Genomic DNA, 23,979 nt, shown 5'->3' with positions numbered 1-23,979 from the left:
AAAATAGAAACCCAAGTCCAGGTATAAAGATATGTTAAAAATCTGGAAGCCTTAATTTATAAAAGGGAAAAATCATGGCAAGGACAAAACATATTTCAGCTTGGCCCTATGATAAGAACACAGATTATAGAAAGAAAAGTCAATGAAAATATTTACAGGGTGATGGGTACCCATCCAGGTGTCTACATTTTGCAGTCCCAGTGCCGTATATGGTTTATTATTATTATCTTTTTAGTTAAGTATGGGTGCTGGTGGGATGTGCACACCACAACCTTGACTTTGCTTTAGATTTGCTAAGGTTTTTGAGGGGCTTGTCATCATCTGCTGTGTATTCCTTGGGACCATTTCTCATGTACACAGGCACACAGACTGGAGATAAAAATCCAACTTTTCATGGAGTCTCCCTCAATTTCTCTCCATCAAGGCAAACAAATAAACCTATTTAAGTGTCAAAACTGTGAGGAAATATATAGGATGACCAAAATAACATTCATGGAGAAAGTTCAAAACTCACCAAATTCATATTACATTATTCCTTGGTCTTTTCCAATAGACTTGACTCTACATAGCTTAAAATATGAAACACAAGGTTGTATAGGCTACTGCTCTCCATTATGTTGTTATTGTTATTGTTTTTGTTTTTGTTTTTCAGAAACTAGGCATCCCAGCCCCCTCCTTATGGAACTGCCTTAGCCCTGAGGTAGGTTTCTAGGCATGCCGGGTGTTTTCACTCACAGGACAGTGGAAAGGAACAAACTGCTCTCTCTGCAATTACAGAAGGCCGGGGTATTGACACACAAGTGAATGAAATGTTCATGCCCTGAGAGGGAGCCTCTCCCTCTCAAATCATTCTCAAAATTATGGGCCCTCAGATCACCACTGAATGTCTAGCCTAAAAATTCGCAGAGATAGACAAAGAATAAGGGAAAGAGAACATAGCAGGCAGCAGTAAATAGCTGTATTTATGGCATTGTGTCATAATGGAAACATCAATCCTGTTTTCTGGGGAAACTATTGAAAATCCTAACAATAATATTGTCCTCTACTCGACTGCCAGATTGGCTTATAACTTATTCTTTCAAAAAGCTAGAAGCTAAATTCTCAGTGCCACACATAGTACAACCTGAAGATGAAATTGTACACAATTTCCAAGGCTCGTTTAACACAGAAACAGATATATCTAGGCATCAAGCCATTGATTCCACGGTTGGTTTCTGAGCAGTTCTCAAATGTGGAGGGGTATGCCAACACTGAGCCTGGTAATGGGCACATAATAAATAATTATAATGCTGATTTATTGATTTGAAAGTGAGATATCCTAGTGAATTCAGAATATGACCATTTGTGCAAAGAAAATTTCTGGAGGGGCAGCCTTGGTGGCTCAGCGGTTTAGCACTACCTTCAGCCCAGGGTGTGATCCTGGAGACCCAAGATCAAGTCTCACGTCAGGCTCCTTGCATGGAGCCTGCTTCTCCCTCTGCCTGTGTCTCTGCCTGTCTCTCTCTCCTCTCTGTGTTTCTCATGAATAAATAAATAAAATCTTAAAAAAAAAAAGAAAATTTCTGGAGCAAAAGAACACATTTGAGAGAATCTTCTCATGCATCATGTGTATGCAAAGTAATTTGGAATAAACTCTAATGTTGTTTGTGTTTAGAAATATAGTCTTCTCTAACCATACGTCTGTGATCTAATAATCAGACCAACCACATGTTCAACACGTAATGCTGACAGCTCAATAGGGGTTCAAAAAAAGGAACAAATAAACAAATAAATAATAAGCAGTCTCTGATGACTTCATCTAAGTATCCTGCTTTTTAAAATCTATTCTTTGCCTTGTCTTCATACAGGATCTCTTTCTATCTCCAATCTTTCAACTACTCCATACCTTACATGGCCCCATACAGCTTCAGTTTAGACTTTTCTCTTGAACTCTACAGATTTCAAATAAATCAGAATTTTGGCATTATGGCTCATCTCTTCTCCCTTCTATGCATTCACCCAAATCTGCAATATCTTTTTTTTCTTAAGATTTTATTTATTCATTTGACAGAGAGAGAGAATGCAAGTGCACAAATGGGTGGGGGTGAGGAGGAGCAGAGAGAAAGGGAGAAGGAGACTCCCAACTGTGCAGGGAGCCAGACACGGTGCTCAATTCCAGAATCCTGAGACCATGATCTGAGCCCAAGGCAACACTTAACCAACTGAGCCACCCAGGCACACCCCCAAATCTGCACTTTATTATCTTTACTAGGAATTGAAGAAATAGGAGGGGCACCCAGCTAGCTTAGTCAGTAGAGCATGCAACTCTTGATCTCAGAGTTCTAAGTTCAAGACCCACATTGGGTGTAGAGATTACTTAAAAATAAAATCTTAGAAAAAATAAATAGGACCTGACTTTACACACACATACCATACCAAATTTGAAAAACTCAATCACTTAAGTAACAATATCAAATTCATATTTGTCTAGTCTTAAGTCTTATTCATCAGTTTCCAAGTCTTATCATTTCTACCTTTTAATACCTGTTATATTTCCTCCTGTCTACATCCTCTACCTCTGCTTTAACTTCATTCCATATTCCTTTAATATTATTTCATACCTCATCATTCCTCATAGTCTATCTATCAAAATGCCCCAAAATTACTGTTCTTAAATGTAGATTCCATCATACCACTCACAACCTTAATGAAACCCCAGTGGATTCTAAATTCCTATTAGATGGACCTCCTTAGAATAGCACTCAGGTCCCTTCACAGACAGTCAATGTAACCCTACCAGAATGTAAGTTTAACAAATGTTATCTTTTCCCCCCATTTCATTCATGGCTGTCTTTCCAGTGCCTAGGAAGAGTGACTAGGATCAACAGCTATTTGCTAAATGAATAAATAGTTCCACCCTACCCTTTCTCCTCTCCTCCTAAGACCCTAATGTTGATTGTTCCTTACAGGCTCTACTCTTACCCACCATCTTCCATTCCCCATGGATCTCTTGAAACTCTAAGATTAAATTTAAACCATTTCTGTGGAATTTTCCTCACCTTTTGCAGTAAACATTTATATAAATTTTGTGCTCCCAAAGCATTCTGTGTAGATATCTATTGTCCTACTTAAATATTTTCCTGCAATTATTTCCATATATCTTCAGAGACTATCTTATACATCTACCCACACTCAATGTACATGAATGTACATGATTTCATAGATCTATGAGAAGTATTAGAAAACTAAAAATGTGAACCAAACTATAAAAAGGTAGATATGGTTCTTCAATCAAGGTAAATGCAAATATAATCAAAATAAATGTATAATACAAATGTAAATGTTCCCCAAAAATCTTTACTTATTTTAATCAAATGCACTGTGACAAATTTGGGTGAAGGCAGAATGCAGTACCAAGACTTAAGAAAAATGCTAGGGAAATAAATAATGAGTAATTCTAAGTAGGCTTTATTCCAAAAGTTATTTTGTAAATGAGTCGTGTAGTGATTGAAACATATTTCTTGAAGGAAGAAAGGGAGGGAGGGAGGAAGGAAGAAAAAAATAATGCTTATATTCTCAGATCATTTCACTGAATATAATTTAATCCAAAATATACTAGGAATGGCACATATGGTACTGCCAAAAAAGTAAAATTTAGCACCATATATTCCTTTGACCACCTGCATATTGCCTTCTATCTTGAGAAATGTTCGTTAACAGAAGTTGCACATTGTTGTAAATGAAACTTCATAGATCTGGCTTTGCTCTGAAATGCAGGATAAATGGGAGAAAGAAAACTAACAATCCATGAGTATCATCAACAACAACAACAAAAATGCAGAGGAAGTGAAGAACTCAAAAATGTCCATCCACATGTGTACACACTGGGTTCGGAATGCATTGGCTATTACTTCACCACTATAGTTAACGTAGGACATTGATAGGATAAAAGGGCTTAGAACTTTTCCTCCTAACTCTTGAGAGAGAGAGAGACAAACACACACACAAATTATAGATGAGATAGATAGATGATAGATGATAGATAGATAGATAGATAGATAGATAGATAGATAGATGATAGATAGATATCAAGAGAAACATGTTTCAACCTGTTTCTTATACCTTCTCTTTCATAATAGCTTTTGCTTCATGCTTTTAATCAATGCAGTGAGTTTTCTGTTTGACCATTTGAGTTGCTGTTCAATTGTGACCCATTAACTGGAATTAAGCATGGCCACTGTTGTGATCATGAGAATCACTCATTGAAAAAGACTGGGTGTCTGTTTTCTCTACACATACATAACTGTGTTAGCCAAGTATAAAAAGAATTTTAAAGTAGCCCCCAAATAAGGATTTTGAATCAAGAGATATTTGACATACAATTTATATTATTACTTTACTCTCTCTACTTGCTCTACTTCTTCTCTTCTTTGTGTTCTTTTTTTCTATCTGCACATCATTCTATTTACTCTCCTTATAGTATTTTCTCTCATCCTCCCCTCTTCCCTTCTCTCTCTCTCTCTCCCTACTTCCTTCTTCTCCTTGCCTATCTCCCATCTTTTTCTCTCCCTTCTCTCTCTCCTTGTCTTCTAGAGAAGATTGACAATAAATCAGTGTATTTCTCCCAATTGTCTTTATCTGGTTTCCTTGACCAATCACAGGACCTTCCCTCAGACCAGGCAGAACAAAATGTATCTGTATACTTCAGAGGAAAACTTATATCTTCCTTGTCTTTATAATTCTCCAATTTGGGGAACATGCTTTACTAGAAAACCCTCCTAAACTGAGTATAAGCAAATCTAAAATCAGATCATGTTATCTAATGGAGATAAGTAGTATAAACGGAGAGCAATGTAATCCATTTAGGCTCTGGAGAAAAGTAATCTTAGATTGTTTGATGACTACCATGCTTCCCCTTTCCTTCTACACAAACTTAAAACCCCTGCTTACCTTTCTAAATGGTGCCTGGATGCTTTTTCTTTCTGTCTTCTTCCTCCGTTGGAATACCCCCTGCAGATGGTATGATAAGTTGCCAGCCAATTTAAATTAATTTTGCTAAATTGGGAAGAAGTAAATGTCCCTTTCTGAGACAACAGAATTTCTCTGCTAGATCCCCAGAAATAACTCAGGAGAATGATTAGCCCTGTAATAGATTCCTGTGGTTTGTGCCACTCTTAGACTGTCACAGATGTTTGCTGCTAATAGGATTTTGTGTTCCATGCCAAACATTCTTATGTCACTGTTACTCTTTTTAAAACCATAAAATTATGACTAACGTATTTGGCTTGTATTTTCAAGAAACTAATTTTCTCCCAGAGGGTAACCTTGGGAAAATATTCTGGTAAATAAAATCATGCATTTCTTAAAAGGTTCATTACAAACAACAATAACAACAACATCAAAAAAAAAACAGTGCCAGTGTATTAAACTTTTAAATAAAATTACTTATAACTGGCAAAAAAAGAAATACTTAATTTACATTAAAAAGTTAATTTACTCATGTGGTAACTAAAAAATACAGATCTGAGGAGGTCACCAGCCAGGTGAAGGCCTGGATTTGAAGATACTAGTATATTTTCTAAAATCACCAATATTATTCTGTGGAATTACTTAGAAGCTTTATAACTACATCTATTTAGGAAAATAAGATACAGTTTAGGAAAATTCCTATTTTTCATCTAATTATTTAAAACTTAGAATTGCTCAGTCATCTTTACATGCTCAGTAAAAATAAATTGAATCTCATTTTTACCACTTTAATGCTATCAAAAAAAATAAATTCAATACCATTAAGAACTATCAACTTAGAGCACCCCAGTGGCTCAGTTAGTTAAGTGTCTGGCTCAGGTCATGATCCCAGGGTCCCGGAATGGAGCCTTGCATAGGGCTCACTGCTCAGTGGGGGGTCTGCTCTCTGTGCCCCTCCCTACTACTCATGCTCTCTCTCTCTCTCTCTCTCTCTGTGTGTGTGTGTGTGTGTGTGTTTCTCTTTCTCTCACACTCTCAAAATCACTAAGAAAAAGACACAGAGAACCACCCACTCTAATTTCTCTCTATTAGAATTAGTGGTCAAAGACTGAATTACAGTTTACTTCTATCCTATACAGAGTCCTTCCTTATCTTGTTTCAGTTACTCCAGATCAGTTGAGGTCTGGAAGTAAGATGATCCTCCTTCCATTGCCAGAAGGTCAAGAGTACCTAATGCTAATGTCACAAGGACTACTTCATTCACCCCACTTTGACTCATCATGTAGGCATCTAATTTCACATCCTTACAAGAAGAAGGTGAGTATTGTACACTAAGATATTTTGAGGGCAGCCCAGGTGGCTCAGCAGTTTAGCGCTCCCTTCAGCCCAGGGCCTGATCCTGGAGACCTGGGATCAGGTCCCGCGTCGGGCTCCCTGCATGGAGCCTGCTTCTCCCTCTGCCTGTGTCTCTGCCCCTCTCTCTCTGTCTGTCTCTCATGAATAAATAAATAAAATCTTTTAAAAAAAGATATTTTGAAAGAGAAAGACCACATTCACATAACTTTAATACAGCATATTATTATAGTTCTATTTTACTATTAGTTATTGTTGTTAATCTCGTAGTGTGCCTAATTTATAAATTAAACTTTATTATAGGTACATATGTATAGAATAAACCAGTACACATAGAGTTTGGTATTGTCCTTGGTTTCAGGCATGTACAGGGAGGTCTTGGAACATATCCCCTGCAGACACAGGCAGGGACTATAATAATAATAATAATAATAATAATAATAATAATAATAGCTCTGATTTTCTAGGACTTTATAGCTTACAAAGAATTTTCATGTAGATAAACTCCTTTATTTCTTAAGGAGCTGTTTGGGCTCCAGGGTGGCTCAGTTGGTTGAGCCACTGACTCTTAGTTTCGACTCACGTCATGATCTCAGGGTCTTGAGACTGAACCCTGCAGGGGGCTCCATGCTCAGTAGGGAGTCGGCTTGGGATTCTCTTCCTCTCCCTCTTATGAGCTCTCTCTCTCTCTCTAAAGTAAATAAATAAATCCTTAAAAAAAAAGAGCCATAGAAATTTGGTGGTAATCGACACCATTTTACAAAATGAAAAATAAAAGACTACATGATGATAGAGCAAAGAGACATCTGGATGGCTCAGTTCATTAGGCATCCGACTCTTGATTTCGGCTGGGGTGGTGATATCAGAGTCCGGGGATCAAATCTCCAGTGAGGCTCCTCACTCAGCTTGGGTCTGCTTGGGATTCTCTACCCCATCTGCCCCTCCCCCCGGAACAAATAAATAAATCTTTTAAACAGAAAAGTAGAGCTCAGTTTATTAAATATGATATCTAGGCAATTAAGTAATATACACACAGAGCATAAAAATTCATTCATACAGCTAAAGTTTGCTATAGTCTATTTAAAAAAGTAACTTTTTTCCTTTTTTTTGTATCCATATGAGATGACAGATGTTGACTAAACTTACTATAGCAATAATTTCACAATACACGTAAGTCAAATCATTAAGCCATATGCCTTAAACTTACACAATTCTGTATGTCAATGATATTCCTAACAAACAGGGCAGGAAAGAAAAAAAAGTTTTATGAAGTAATATAATGATTTTTACACACAAAAAAATACCTGCTGCTGACCAGTTGTTGACCAAAACAGAATAACTACTATTAGAACTAGCCTCCTACTGAAAACAACTGTAAAATTAAAAAATATATATACTAAGGAACAGTATTTATTGACCTTGAACAACATGTAGCACAGGAATATGATCCTTTAAAGAAGAAAAACACATAAGTTTGGCTTATCGATCATGTCAAAATTGCCTTGCTTTTCTGTCTTGAGCACTTTTCTGTAGTAGAGCAGGAAAATGGACCAAAAGTGGAATAGCAGTTTTGGTGAGCAGAGTTCCAGGATATTTAGGCAAAGGAGCTAGAATTCGTGACAACACACCAGTAATGTTGGCATGTGTGCAGAAAGAGAAGCCCACACAAATGTGTGGGCATTCACTGTGGGTAAGATTACACAGGCTTAGCAGAAAGCACCAGTCAGAGGACTGGCAGTTGAATAGTGATGTCAATGACTTAGTAGGAATGGAATATATTAGAGTTCCAGCTCAACCTAAGTGCTGAGACCTCATTAAATACATGAGGCATTCAGGTAAGACAGCAGAATGTCCATTTTAAGGAACTAGATTCATTTAGTGCAATCATGATATGCCCTAGGAACAAAGTCCAAAACTTAGAGATCTACCTAAATAAGGAATTGAGTCAGTTCTGATAGAACTAAAATAATGTCAGTAATTAAACGATAACATAATCTATGCTGTCTCATATCTACAATGTCTCACAAATAACCACACATAATTAGATATCTGAAGAGACAGACAAATGTGACCTGTAGTAAAGACAAAAAGTCACAATCCAGATGGATTTTTCACACAGGTCTTTAACACAGAGTTATTTTAAATGTGTTCAAGGACTTCAAAACATAATCATAATGAAATAATATATGGGGATATCAGGAGCAAATGGAAATTTGAAAATTTAATAAAATGGAAATTCTATGATTAAAAAATAAAAAAATCTGATATTTTAAAAATTCAATTATAGCAGATTGGAAATAATAGAGAAAAAAATTAGTGAACTTGGATATATATATCTATCCTAAAGAATAGAAAGAAAAAATGGTTTAAAAAATTAAAAATAATAGCTTTAGGAACTCATAACTCATTTCTCTGCTTGCTAGAGGACATCTCCTCTATTCATACACTGCTTAATAAAGCCAATTACATCTTCAAATTAAAAAAAATTAATCCAAGAAGAAATTAAAAGAAATATCTTTCTTTTATCCATCAAAATATTATTCCAAAAATAGACAAACCAACAAATTGAAAGGAAATATTTACAAAGCATGGGTAGGCATATGAACAATTCTAACAACTTAATAAAATAACAAACAGTAGCTTAAAATGTCTAAAAACTTGATAATACTTTCTAAAGAAACATATTCATATAGTCAGTAAGCACATGAGATCATCTGTCAAATGCAAAATGAATGGAAATTATATTTATAATGTGCTACCACATACATAGTAGAATGCCTAAAATAAAATTGAAAATATAATTGAAAAACAACAGAAATAGTAAACAATAAAAAATAGAGAAGCCTGACACCACAGAATGGTGGCAAATGTATAGATCAACCAGAATTTTTTTTAAAGATTTTATTATTTATTCATGAAAGACACAGAGAGAGAGGCAGAGATATAGGCAGAGGGAGAAGCAGGTTCCATTCAGGGAGCCCAATGTGGGACTCGATCCCAGGACCCCAGGATCAGGACCTGAGCCAAAGGCAGACACTCAACCACTGAGCCTCTCGGGTGTGCCCCTCAGCCAGACTTTCATAAATTTCCGGTGGGAGTGTAAAGTGAACCATTCTGAAAAAAACTTTAGAAGTTTCTTACAAAGATAAATATATACCAATTCTATAACCCTGCACATATATCCTATAATATTTACTCAAGATATATATATGTGTATATATGTATGTATGTATACATATATACCTTATGATACTTAGTCAAGATATATGTATATATATATATATATCAATAAAGTCTTGTATAGGACTATCATAACAGTAATATTCAGAATAATCACAAACTAGAAACAATATAAATGTCCAAAGAAGAAATGCATAAGGAAATGCATAAGGATATTGGTATTCATTCAATAGAATATGACTCCAAAAGTATACACACACACACACACACACACACACACACACACACACCTTTTATATATATAAAAGATACAACAGTGCTGGTAGATGTCACACATATGCTGAGAGAATGAAGCCAGAAGCAAAAACAAAAAGCACATAATGTATGGCTCCATGTACATGAAATTCTAAAATAGGCCAAGCTAATCTATACCAAAGAACTTTTCAGAAAAATGGATCTTCTAGAATAAGAAGAGGGAGTTGACATGAAGGCATATGAGGGAACTTTATGAAGCAATAAAATCCTCTATACTTTAATAGGGGTATGATTTGCATGGGTATTCACTTTTCAAAACTCATCTAATGGTATGTTTAAGATCTGTGCATTTTCATGTGTATAAATTTTATCTCAAACAGAAAAAGAAACTAAAAATATTGGATTCAAATTTATTTTGCTTTTCACAGTGCTATGTGTTTGCAATTCTAAAAGTAATTTCTGAACATTCTAGGTTTAAGCTTATATAATTGGGGATAATGAGAGCCACTGGAGAGGGAGATTAAAAAGAAGCTTAAGAGGGGAAATTAAATTGCATCCTATGGCATAGAATCATTTTTTCAGACAGATACATGATAGATATATAGGTAGATGGATAGATACACAGATAAATAGACAAATAGGTAGCTAATCCTATCTAATCCTATCTTTTGATGAAAGGGCCTAGATATCTTGATACACAAATAATATTGAGTTCATGTAACATCCAAATTTTGTTTACTAAACATTATTTGCCACTAAAGGAAATCAAGACCGGCTCTGTGACCTAATGCTATAAAGTACTGTTGCATCAAAAAGGACTAAATAAATAAATAAATAGTTCCTAAAAACTGATTTCCAGAATAGGATAAAGTTGATCCTGGGACATCTTGTTAAAAGAGAAACTAAGGAAAGGCTCAAAGAATGAGTCACATCAAAAAGTATAAGTAAACAGTTTAGAAGAATCCTGAGCAGCCAACTCTAGGCAAAGTTGAGCTTCAAAATAAATAATGATTGTAACAAGTTATAAATCATTGCATAAAATGAGAAGTTGAAAGTCTCTACTGATTTAAAGATATCAATAAATAATTTCAGGAAAGATATTTCTTCTTACAGTAGAATGCCAACTATAAATAGAATGAATATACATATAAAGAATGAGAAATTTAGAAAATTATCAATGTATGCTAATACTACTTAATGAAAGTTTGATAAGGAACATTGATATCTACGAAGTTTCTAAGTATGCTCTATAAATTAATCATTAATTACAGAGGAAAAATAGTCACTTTATATTTAAATAAACCTAGTGAATACTCCATCAAATTATTGGCACCAACATCACCAATTTTGACAAACCAACAACTGTCTCTCCATATGATATGCTCCAAAAGATTTACCATCACTTTTGTTAGGCTCTTGGGATGAAGGATGATGTCCTGGCAGCTGATGCTGGGGCAAAAACCTTGAGCTTGAGTAAGGAGCGAGTAGGAAGAAAATATCCTGGTCTTAAACCCAGTTCTGCCCTCAAGAGGCTCTGGCTTCCTGTCCTGGTTTTCCTCTGTCTGATGCTATAAATTTTCTGGTCCTCCTAGATCTGGGGACAGTGTTTCCTTGCACAACTAGAGAAATTATTGTAACTGCATTTTTCTAACAGCAGTAAAGTGATGTCTTAGCCCTTCCCCCACAAAAAAAGAATTACCTAAATATATTCATGAGGAAACATTAGACAAATCCAAATTAGAGACATTCTTCAAAAATCTGACCTAGGGGCATCTGGGTGGCTCAGTGGTTGAGTGTCTACCTTGGGCTCAGGGAGTGATCCCGGAGTTCTAGGATGGAGTCCCACATCCGGGCTCCCTACAGGGAGCCTGCTTATCCCTCTGCCTATGTCTCTGCCTCTCTCTCTTTCTGTGTCTCTCATGAATAAATAAAATCTTTAAACACAACAAAACAAAATATCTGACCTGTATTCATCAAACACGTCAAAGTGAAAAAGAAACACAAAGAAAGGTTGGAGAAGTGTTCTGATTTAAAGAAGACTAAAGAGACATGATAAATAAAATGCTCACAAACTTATATGAGCTCATGGCCCAGGGAAAAAGAAAAATAGCCATAAAGAATATTTTGGGGGCAATAAAAATACTGAATATGGGATTTAGATTAAGCAGTATTGTATCCAAGTAAAATTTCCACATGTTACTTACTGTAATATGGTTATGTAGGAAATATTAAAGTATTTTGGAGTAAAGGGGCACTATATCTCCATCCTATTCTCAGATAGCTCATAAAAATTTTCATATGCATATTTACAGAAAAAAATGATAAAGCAAATGGGGAAAATGCAAACTAATCATGAAGCTGGATCACATGCCTTATGGGAGTTCTTTTTATTATTCTTGATATTTTCCCAAAAGTTTGAAATAATATCATAATGAAAATTGCAAGCAAAATGTATATGCTAATTACCGATAACTATCTGTATGTTTTAATGGCAGGATTTTCTACCAGTAGACATCATGTTAACAAATGACATTACTGGATGTACATATACCATTAATTTAAAAACTTGCTTCATAATATTAAACTCACTGAGATGAATAGATATCTTAATTAGTATGCATAAATTTCTTTGGCATCCACCCACATTATTTATAAGATAGTCTGCACATTTTTTTCTCCAAATTATATTGCCTTTTTTTTTTTTAAAGAAACTAAAGAGTCAAGAAATTTAAGAGACTGGCATCCAATTAAGCATCCTGAATTAAAAAGAAAATGTCTCCCAACTTCCTAAGTAAATTGACAATTTAGGAGTTTTACAGAGGTAAGAGTATGGGAATAAAAATTCCTCATTGTATATTGAAATGACATATTTTAAAATGCATACTTTACATTGTGAAAATAAAGTTTAACAAGTTCTCTTGGGAGTATCGTGCTTGAAAAAGGAAATTCTATAGCTCTGACTTAATCCACTTCACTAAACATAACTTTAAAAGACTTCTTTTTCCCCTTGCAATGTGACATCCTTGAATTTTAATTTAGTAACAGAATCTGCTATATTAATGATAGAATGATGTAAATGGAATAAACCCATGAACTTAATTCCAAGTGCAAACTCTGTTGAGTGTTCAGTTGATTGTTTAAGCTCAAGCTAGAATTCCAACTGTTATTTCTATATGGAAATACAACTGGTAAATATGAATTGTGTTATTTAGTTTTCTCCTGGCATAGTTACTTGTTTATATAAAAATCTCCATCCTTTTTGAATGTCCTTGAATATTTAGCTAGCTAATCATGGCCAACATCAACACTGTAACATTAAGAACATCAGGAAAAAGCAACAAAGTATGCAAAAATATGGGTAAATACAGCAGACTTCCGTTTATCTTGAGTTTTCTAACTTATGTTTAACATTTGAAGAAAACAGTGAAAAGGACGTCTGGTATGGGTCTAAATGTATGTAGAGGAAATATTTAAGGCTCTCATGTTATAAGTAATGGAGGGTAATAAAGGAATATAAAGAGACGTCCAGTTTCTAAACTACACTCAAATATGTAAAATGATGAGATCACCGGGCTGTAGTAAGTTATATATAGATTATATAACATTGAAAGCATTGACCAAAATTATATACAAAGAGTAAAATAAACCCAAATCAAGCAGAAGGAAGGAAAGAACAATGGAAAGAACAGAAATTGCAGCACAAGGCTACAGGAAAAAAAAAATGAAACAAAAGTTTGGTTCTTTTAACACATTAATAAAATTGACACATCCTAGCAAAATTAACAACAACAACAACAACAAAGAGAAAACACAATATACCAATATCAGGAATGAAACAGGGGATGTCACTATAGATCCTAAGGTCATTAAAAAAAAAGAGAGAGAACAGTAGAAGTATATCTACATACAGATTCAACAACTTAAAGTTGTCAGTTTTAATAATTCATTAAAAGCACTAGTTACCATAGTTCACCCAATATCAAAATAATCTACCTTATCAACAATCTAGAGAAGAAACACATGATCACATCAATCTATACAGAAAAGAGATGTGAAAAAACTCAACATCCATCATAATAAAATTCTCAGAAATATAGTAATAAGGGAAACTTCTTCAATTTGATACAGAGCCATTTACAAAGGAACAGCAAAACAAACAAGACTTCCATAGCTTATATTCCTAGTTATCTAAGACTGAATGTCTTTCTAATAAGAACAGGAATAAAATAAGTTTTTCTATTCTAACCACTCTTCATCAACAGAGTACTAGAAATTGTAGACAGCATAGTAAGTAGAGAAAAAAAATAAAGTTCATACAGATCAGATAGCAGAAATAAAACTTTCACTTTTTACAGATGATATGACTGTCTACATAGAAATACCCAAGCTATTTACAAACAAAAATCCTACAACTAAAACTAAAAAGAAGGTTAGCAAGGTCACAGGATAACAAAATAAACCACAAAATTCATTTGTATTTTTACATACTATCAATGAACACATAGATACCAAAATTAAAATTCTATGCCATTTATAACTGCAAAAATAAATGAAATGCTTAGTTGTAAATCTAACAAAATGTGTGTAGTATCTAAAAGCTGAAATTATCTAACCTTGATAAGGGCAAACAAAGAAGATCTAAATATAAGTCAAGATACATATGTTTATGAATGTGAAGAGTCAATATTAATCTAAAGATTCTAAAGTAAATATGGATATGCAGGTTTAATACAATTAATATTAAAATTATAACATGATATTTTATATATTTAGGCAAGAATATACTAGCACTTTTATGGAGAAGCAAAGGGAATAGAATAGCTAAAATAAACTTTAAAAAATAATAATGTAAAAAAATCAGTCTACATTATTTAAGACTTTATATAGCTATAGATATTGAGATTATTTTATTAGAGAAAGGAAAAGCATATAAGTCAATGGAACTGAAAAAAAAACCCTAAGAAATAGACTTACACAAATATGCCTAATTTTTGACAAAGGTGAAAAATCATTTGAATATCTATATATAGGGGGAAAAGCAATTTAGGCTTAAGTCCTTACACTTTAAAATGGTAACTCACTATGGACTGCAACTTATAAATATAAAACTATGAAACTTTTGAAAGAAACAGATAATATTTGGACTCTGGCAAACATTTCTTAGATTTGACAACAAATTCACAATCCAAAAAAAATTTTTTTTTGATAAACTGGACTTAACCAAAATAAAACTTTTCACTCTGCAAAATACCTTGTTAAGCATAGCAAAAGCCAAATTACTTGCCGGGAAACAAATATTTCAAAGTTAAATATCCAACAAAATACTAGCATCTAAGATACATTAAAAACACTAAAACCTCAACAAGAAAAACAAATCCAGTCCAACAGACATTTCATACAAGAAGGTATCCATATAGCAAATAATCACACAAAAAGACGTTTAACATCAACGTTGTTATCAATGTGCAATTACCATTTTCCAAAAAAAGATATACAAATTATCAAAAAGTACATGAAAAGAGTACAAGAACACACTAATCATCAGGGACATGCTTGCTGAAACCACATTGAATATCACCTCACACCTGTTAAAATGGTTACTATCAAAAAGACAAAATAACAAATGTTGGTGAGGATGTGGAGAAAAGGGTAGTAATGTATTTTGGTAAAGCCACTGTGAAAACCAGTATGGAGGTTCCTCATAAAATTAAAAATAGAAGTGCTATATGATCATTTACTCAAAGTAAATGAAATTAGGATCTCATAGATACATGCACTCTCATGTTCATCGCAATAGTATTCACAAAAGTCAAGACATGGAAACAAAATAAATGTCCATCAGTGGATGAATTAAAAAAAATGTGGAATGAGTATGTAACACATATATGCAATATATATGTAATTTATGCCTATGTATACCGTATTACACGTGTCATGCCTATATGCATATTACATATATTCTACAATATACATAAGCATGTGTATATAATATGGATTGTATATGCATATGTATACTGTATTACACATCATGCATATACACGTGTATATTATTTGAAATATATACAAATAAAATATGTGCATCATAACATATCTGTATGCATATTTCATATTCATATGCATGCATATGTTATATATACATTATTTAACCATAAAAAAGATGGAAATCCTGGGGCACCTGGGTGACTTAGTTGGTTTAAGCGTCCAACTGTTGATTCTGGCTCAGGTGAGACTGAGCCAGCGGGGAGCTTAGGATTCCCTCTCTCCATCTCCTTCTGCCCCTCCCCCTGCTTGTACACTCTCTCACTCACAAAAGGAAAGATGATAAAAGAAAAGAAAAGAAGTAGCTGAACTCAGAATCAAAGAGTAGAATGGTAACTACCCACCATTTGCTTCGATGTGGATGGAACTGGAGGGTATTATGCTGAGTGAAGTAAGTCAATCGGAGAAGGACAAACATTATATGTTCTCATTCATTTGGGGAATATAAATAATAGTGAAAGGGAATAGAGGGGAAGGGAGAAGAAATGTGTAGGAAATATCAGAAAGGGAGACAGAACATGAAGACTCCTAACTCTGGGAAACTAATTAGGGGTGGTGGAAGGGGAGGAGGGCAGGGGTGGGGGTGAATGGGTGACGGGCACTGAGGAGGGCACTTGACGGGATGAGCACTGGGTGTTATTCTGTATGTTGGCAAATTGAACACCAATAAAAAATAAATTTATTATTAAAAAAAAACAAAGAGTAGAATGGTGATAAGGAAATATTGGTCAAAGGCTACAAACTTCTAGTCATAAGAGAAATAAATTCTGGGTATCTAATATGTAGCAAAGAGAATATAGTTAATAATTTGCTATTGTATACTTTAAAGTTGCTTTAAAAAGTAGATTTTGGGGCGTCCACCGGGCCACGTTGGCACCCGTGAGCCAGGGTCCAACATTTGGGGGCTCGTCTGGGATCTGAGACGCCCCAGACTCAATCCTAAGACCGGCAGGAGGACAGGCTAAAGGCACTCCAGATTATCCAGCACCAGATCTGGAAACCCCTTGCGGCTGTCTACCGCCCCGGAGACACAACCGGCCCACACCCGTTCCAGATCGGGGACTCCGTCTACGTCAGGAGACATCAGTCCAGGACACTTGAGCCCCGCTGGAAGGGCCCATATACTGTCCTACTGACCACCCCAACCGCCTTAAAGGTAGACGGCATTGCTGCTTGGGTCCACGCCTCACACGTCCAGCGCGCCCCATCAACGAGCACCGCTGACGCCAGCCAGGACGGACGGGACGAGCCGCTCCAATGGAAGCTCCACCGCACCCAAAACCCGCTCAAGATAAGACTTTCAAAAATTGTTGAATGACAGTTGTTATATTCCTACCTCTCCTAGCGCTCTTCACCTCCGCCAAAGGTGACCCTCATGCCCTCAAAAGGTTAACCTGGCAGGTACTAACGTCTGGGGGTGACGAGGTCTGGTCTATAACTAAGACCGCCCCCGTGGGAACCTGGTGGCCTGACCTATATCCTGACCTATGCAAGCTAACCATAGGGGCCCCTAGCCCATGGGACCTAGAGGGATACTTCGACACCTCTAGAGCCCCTAACCGAGAAAGCCCTCCAGGGCGACTGGGATTAGACCCATGGGGAGGCTGTGGCACGCCTGACAGAAGGGCCATGCCAAGCACTCTTCCCTTTTATGTCTGTCCCGGGCACCACAGAGATCGCAGGCTAAATCCCACCTGTGGAGGAGGGGAATACTTCTATTGTAAAAATTGGGGGTGCGAAACTACGGGGGATACAGAATGGAGGCCCTCCTCCTCCTGGGATTGTATCACTGTCAAGGCTAACTATACTCACCCGACATTTAGCATATGGAAAACCCTTAATTATGGGCCCTGCCAAGGGTGGTGTCATCCCCTACGGATATCCTTCACGGAGCCCGGAAAAAGGGCTACTTACTGGGCCAATGGATATACGTGGGGACTCAGGTTATACAAAGAAAGAACAGATGATGGTTTTATATTCAGAATTAAACTAAAAATAGAATCCCCAGACCCCGTGGCGATCGGGCCTAACGCGGTCCTCGGGGAGCAAAGAGCTGCCCCGGCCCTAGCCGCAGGGAGCGCCGCACCCACTAACTTCGCGGTCACTCCAACCCCTCGGTTGTCACCCGAGATGGGACAACGACTGTTTAATCTTATCATAGGGGCATTCCTGGCCCTTAATCAAACCAGCCCCGATGTAACTAAATCCTGCTGGCTCTGCCTTGCTTCCCCTCACCCTTATTATGAGGGAATTGCTACTTCAGGGACCTATAATAACTTCACTAGCACTCAGGGATGCACACCCGACTCCCAACCACAATTCACCGTTACAGAAGTTACAGGACAGGGAACCTGCATAGGAACACCCCCCCCCCCCGGGGCTACCAGAGACTCTGCAACACTACCACCCCGATTTTGGGGACTGATTCTTACCTGGGGCCCCAGCCGGGAACTTGGTGGGCATGCAACAAAGGCCTCACCCCCTGTGTGTCGGCTAAGGTTCTAAATAGCTCAAACGACTTCTGTGTCATGGTGCAGATCATACCCAGGGTGTTCTATCACCCTGCTGAAACTCTAGAAAATCAGTATGATAAACATCCCACCCGTTTTCGGCGCGAACCTGTCTCCCTAACCTTAGCCGTTATGTTGGGACTAGGGGTCGCTGCTGGGGTGGGTACTGGCGCAGCTGCTCCGATCCAGGGCTCACGACGTTATACAGAACTCCAAACAGCTGTAGATGAGGATCCACGGACACTAGCGCAGTCCGTTTCTAAGTTAGAACAGTCCCTCCCCTCACTCTCAGAAGTAGCACTTCACAACAGGAGAGGCTTGGATTGACTATTCCTGAAAGAGGGAGGACTGTGTGCGGCCTTGGGAGAGGAATGCTGTTTCTATGCAGACCATTCTGGAGTCATCAGAGACTCCATGGCCAAACTCAGGGAAAGGTTAAATAAAAGACAAAGGGACCAGGAGGCCCAGCAGGGCTGGTTTGAAAGCTGGTTTAATCAGTCTCCCTGGTTGACCACCCTAATCTCTACCATTCTGGGCCCTCTAGTTATCCTGCTCCTGCTGCTAACTTTCGGCCCCCACGTCCTCAACCGGCTGCTCCAGTTCATCCGAGAAAGATTGTCTATTACCCAAGCTCTGGTATTAACTCAGCAATGTCGGGCCCTCCAAACTGAAGAAATAAATGTTCCCTAAGATTTTAAGGTTAAAATCAGCCCAAACAAGAGGAGGGAATGAAGAAACCTCCCCCCTTGTAAGTAGGGCCAGCCCTAATCCAGAGGCAGCCCATCCAGGCGTCTTCCTGAAATTTTAGCAACTAAAAGCATTCTGTTCACAATAAGAAAACCGTTTCCCCCCACACACCCTGACTGGAATGTCCCTGAATAGGTTCATGTTGACCCTCCCCAAAATCAACCTGGATGCCATGCGACTCCCGCGGTTCTTTTGTCTTTAGGCAGTTTCTTTCCTTTTGCCTTTTAAAAGATCCCTGTAATTGCTAATCGGGGCTCTTTTCCTCCTCGGAGGCGGAGAGCCCGTTTGCGCAAACGTTCAATAAACCCTCTTGCTAATTGCAAAAAAAAATAAAAATAAAATAAAAAAATAAAAAGTAGATTTTATTTTATTTATTTATTTTTTAAGGTGATTCCGTTGTGTTTTGTTTTGTTTTGTTTTGTTTTGTTTTGTTTGAGAGGGAGTGGGATGGGGGGCGAGTGGGCAAAGGGGGAGGGAGAGAGAGACTCTTAAGCAGGTTCCAGTGTGGGGTTCCATTTCACAACCCTGAGATCATGACCTGAGCCAAAATCAAGTGTTTGACCAACTGACCAAGCCACCGAGGTGCCCCTCGAAAGAAAAACAGATTTAAAATGTTCTCACCTTAACACAAAAGGTAATTATGTGAGGTGAAGGATGTGTTAACTAACCTTACTGTGGTAATCACTTCTCAGTCCATACATGTATCAAATCGTCACATTATATACCTTAAATTTACCTAATGTTATAGGTCAATTATATATCAATGAAGCTGGAAATAAAACAATCTGCAGTGTATCCATACCATGGAATGCTATTCAATAGTAAAAAGAACTATTGATACACATGACAACCTAGGTGAATCTCCAGAGATTGTGCTAAGAGAAAAATCCAATTCCAAAAAGGATACATATTATATTATTTAATGTATATAAAATTTATAAAATATATGACACATGTATAAAATACACAATATATGGTATATATTATATTTACTTAGTTTTGCTCCTTTATATACAATATACAATAGTTATATACAATATACATTGTATATTTATATATACATTATTTTGTGAAATATATAACATACTGTATATTTATATATACATTATTGTATATTTATATATACAATTATTATATGTTTATATACATTTATATATTATATAAAATATGTATACTTGAAATGACAAAATTATAGGGAATAAAGAACAGATTATTGGCTGCCAGGAGTGAAGGAAGGGTTGGTAAGAGGGAAGTGGATATGGCTGTAAAAAGGCACTTGAAGGACCTTTAGAGTGATGAGAATGTTCCACACCTTGACTGTATCAAAATCAGTGTCCTTGTTATAATACTACACTACAGTTTTGCAAGATGATAAACTGCATAGTAGATAAATGAAATCCTTCTGTATTATTTCTTACAATTATTTATGAATCTACAATTATTTCAATTTAAAAAGTTTAATCAAGAAAAGACCTTCTTAAAATATGTTTTAGAATGCAAACATATCTAGTAACTAAAGGAGTAAGACTAAATAAAAACTGAAGTTTGATTTCTGGATTTAGTAACTGACCTTTTCTGCGATGACTTCAAGTTTTTGTTTTTATTTTTTTATTTAAGATTTAATTTATTCATGAGAGACACACAGAGAGAAATGCAGAGATGTAGGCAGAGAGAGAAGCAGAGAAGTAGGCTCCATACAGGGAGCCTGATGTGGGACTTGATCCCAGGACTCCAGGATCATGCCCTGGGCCAAAGGCAGGCACTCAACTGCGGAGCCACCCAGGCGTCCCAGGTTTTTGTTTTTAAGTCCAATGTAAGTTCATATCTGTGAACAGACTCAAATGTACGCATAACACATACATTAATCTGAAAATGAGCAGAAGCAGATTTGTATTTTTACTACAAGGTAGGGATTGTGTCTAAGTTTTTTTTTTTTTTTCATACTATGATCTTGGCACAGTGCCTGGAATGAAAATGGTAATGTTCTGTAAAGCAACAATCATACTGACTGATAAATCAATAACTGTCAACACATATTCCCCCACGCAAAAACTCTGACCCAAATATCCTGACAGGGTGGCAGGAAACCTGCAAAAAAAGAGAAGAGGGCTGATGTTGGTGTTGATACCCTTTTAGGGATCTGTATCAGGTAGCATTCACCAAAACCCCATTTATAGGAAACAGGTCTTTGAAGCAAAAGCTACCATATGGCAGAAAGTTCTCCCTTTGGTCACCAAACCATTTCAAAATTTGCTTATGGTTCTGGACCTTAATTTATAAACAGGATTGTGGCACTTTTGTGTTGTGGAATTGTTTGAAGTTAGAGAGAAATGCTATATTTAAGTTGTAATTAGCTTTAGTGATATATTTGAAAAAAAAAACTAATTTCACTTAGTTGATGTAACCCATAAATACCTACCTGATTGATTGCAAATAAGAACACTGAATGTCATAAATGAGAAGCCGTTAGTGTTTTTTCAATATTAAAAAAACATTATCCCTGGAATAATGGGATAAGAAAGCTGGTAGCATCGCATCTGCTAGTGTCCACTGAGTCACTTTCCCGGGGCTAAAATACTTAGTGTTTCTTGGAGACCACAAGACTTTTAAGATATTCCTCAACCTGGACTCCTCTCTGCATAATAGGCAATATGACCAGATAGCATAAGTGGCCTAGGTTCAAGAATCTTTGCTTTTTTCCCCATTGGATCTGGGAATCAATGGGAAGCAACACTAAAACTGATATGTCATTCACTGCTATCTAGACTGTCTGTTTTTTGGACATCAGAGTCCACTTAGACAAATACAAATAAACTAAAATGCCCTTAGTTCCTAGTCTTTTAAAGACTAAATCCAAAGAGAAGATTTTGAAAGCAGGAAACTATGTTTACATATGTTCAATGATCACACTGTTTAAAGACATTTTACAGCCTATTTATAACCTATTTGCCTATAACATAAAAGTGAAAATAAGAAAAATCTGAGTGGCATTTTATAAGGTAGTGTTTTCACACAAGTATAGGAAGATGAAATGACACAAGGAGTCCAAATTTTCCCTGATCATTTACATTTAGACATTAGATACAGCTAAGACCTAAATGAGTAGATATATCACTCATTCCAGCATCCCTCTCTCAAGATTTTAAGCTGTGTAGGACATGTTAAACAGAGAGGATTAGCCAAATCCTCCATATTCTCCTGGATATTAGATTCCAAGACGGTACTGAAGTACAACCCAAAAATGAACCATAAGATATTTGCAGTTGTGGCTAACTTCTCCCAACTCAAGAACAACAAAAATTAAAAGGTAGCTAAATATAAGAGGGTGGAAGTAGGGCTAAAGACTGATAAACAAGCTAATCAAACTGATCTAGTCATGGCTTAACCTAACAGTAAGAGAAATCTGAACTCATTAAAACCCAGACAAGGACGCCTGTGTGGCTCAATGGTTGAAAATCTGCCTTCAGCTCAGGGAGTGATCCCAGAGTCCCCAGGATGGAGTCCTGTATTGGGCTTCCTGAAGGGAGCCTGCTCCTCCCCCTGCCTATGTCTCTGCCTCTCTCTCTGTGTCTTTCATGAATAAACAAATAAAATATTTTAAATAAATAAAACTACCAGACAAAAGACAGATTCTGCATACATTGTACATAAAGAAACAAAACCAGGGGGAAATCCATGGGTGGCTCAGTGGTTTAGTGCCTGCCTTCAGCCTAGGGCATGATCCTGGAGTCCCGGGATTGAGTCCTGGGATCGAGCCCCACGTTGCATGGAGTCTGCTTCTCCCTCTGCCTGTGTCTCTGCCTCTCTCTTTCTCTGTCTCTCATGAATAAATAAATAAAGTCTTTAAAAAAAGAAAACCAAAAATCATTAAACTTTTACCTCCATTGTTGTTTTATATTCAATATATTTAATATAGTAAAAAGTAGAAGTCATGTAAAGACATAGGAAAATATGGTCCATAATTAAGAAAAACAAAGTCAATAAAAATGATTTTCATGACTCAGTAATTGGAATTATTAAGCAAGGAAAATAATGTGATAATTATAAATTTTAAAGAACTGGAGGACAAATGTGAAGCAGAAAATGTTGAGTTATGGAAAAAATGTGATTTGGAAGAGGTAAATAATTCATATAGAAAAGGCAGATGGCAAATAATAGGACTATCTACTCAAGACAACAGGATTCTCAAAAAACAGAGTTAAACTTGCATGATACTCATTTGACGTTTATAAAGTGTTCAGGCATCATGTTTTGCATTTTTATATATGTTCTTGATTCATATATAACATAATGTAGCCATGCATCCATAATCCAAAATTTTATAGATAGAAAAATTGAAAAACTAATAAATTAAGTAATTATGGTGAGTGTCTGAGTTTGGACACTGACCTTAGAAGAAGTCTAGTGCTATTACCATAACTCACACTCTTCTGAGAGTACCAACGGAAGAGAAAGGATGCTGAGGGAGACATGTATTGTAGCTTAGAATATGATATGGGAATTATATACCAATTATGGGAAATGTATATTTATGTTAATTTTCATTCTTAGTTGTGTAGAGTAACTTAAAAGGTCATTTTCAAAACTTTTCACAATATATAATTATTGCAATATCTGAGTTTATGAACTCAGGTAACCTATAGGTTACTTCCACTAGCACAGTGGTTCACAATGGGCAGAAATCCCCCCCACCCCCCACCCCCCACAGGAGATACTTCACAATTCCTGGAGATATTTTTGATACCCCTGTCAAGATTCTAGTGAAATCTAGAGAGTAGAAGCCAGGGGTGCTGCTAAACATCCTACAATGTATAGATAGTCCCACTCAACAAAATGTTGACAGTTGAAGTTGAGAAACGTTGTTATAGTGAGGAATGGTTGACTATTGGGGCAAAAACTGTTCCAAAGTAAATGCACTGATAATCAGCCATCTCGGAAAAAGATTCTG

The sequence above is a fragment of the Nyctereutes procyonoides genome, unplaced genomic scaffold (assembly GCF_905146905.1).
Source record: "Nyctereutes procyonoides isolate TBG_1078 unplaced genomic scaffold, NYPRO_anot_genome, whole genome shotgun sequence".
Lineage (NCBI taxonomy): Eukaryota > Metazoa > Chordata > Mammalia > Carnivora > Canidae > Nyctereutes > Nyctereutes procyonoides.
Note: the sequence above shows the minus strand (reverse complement) of the source record.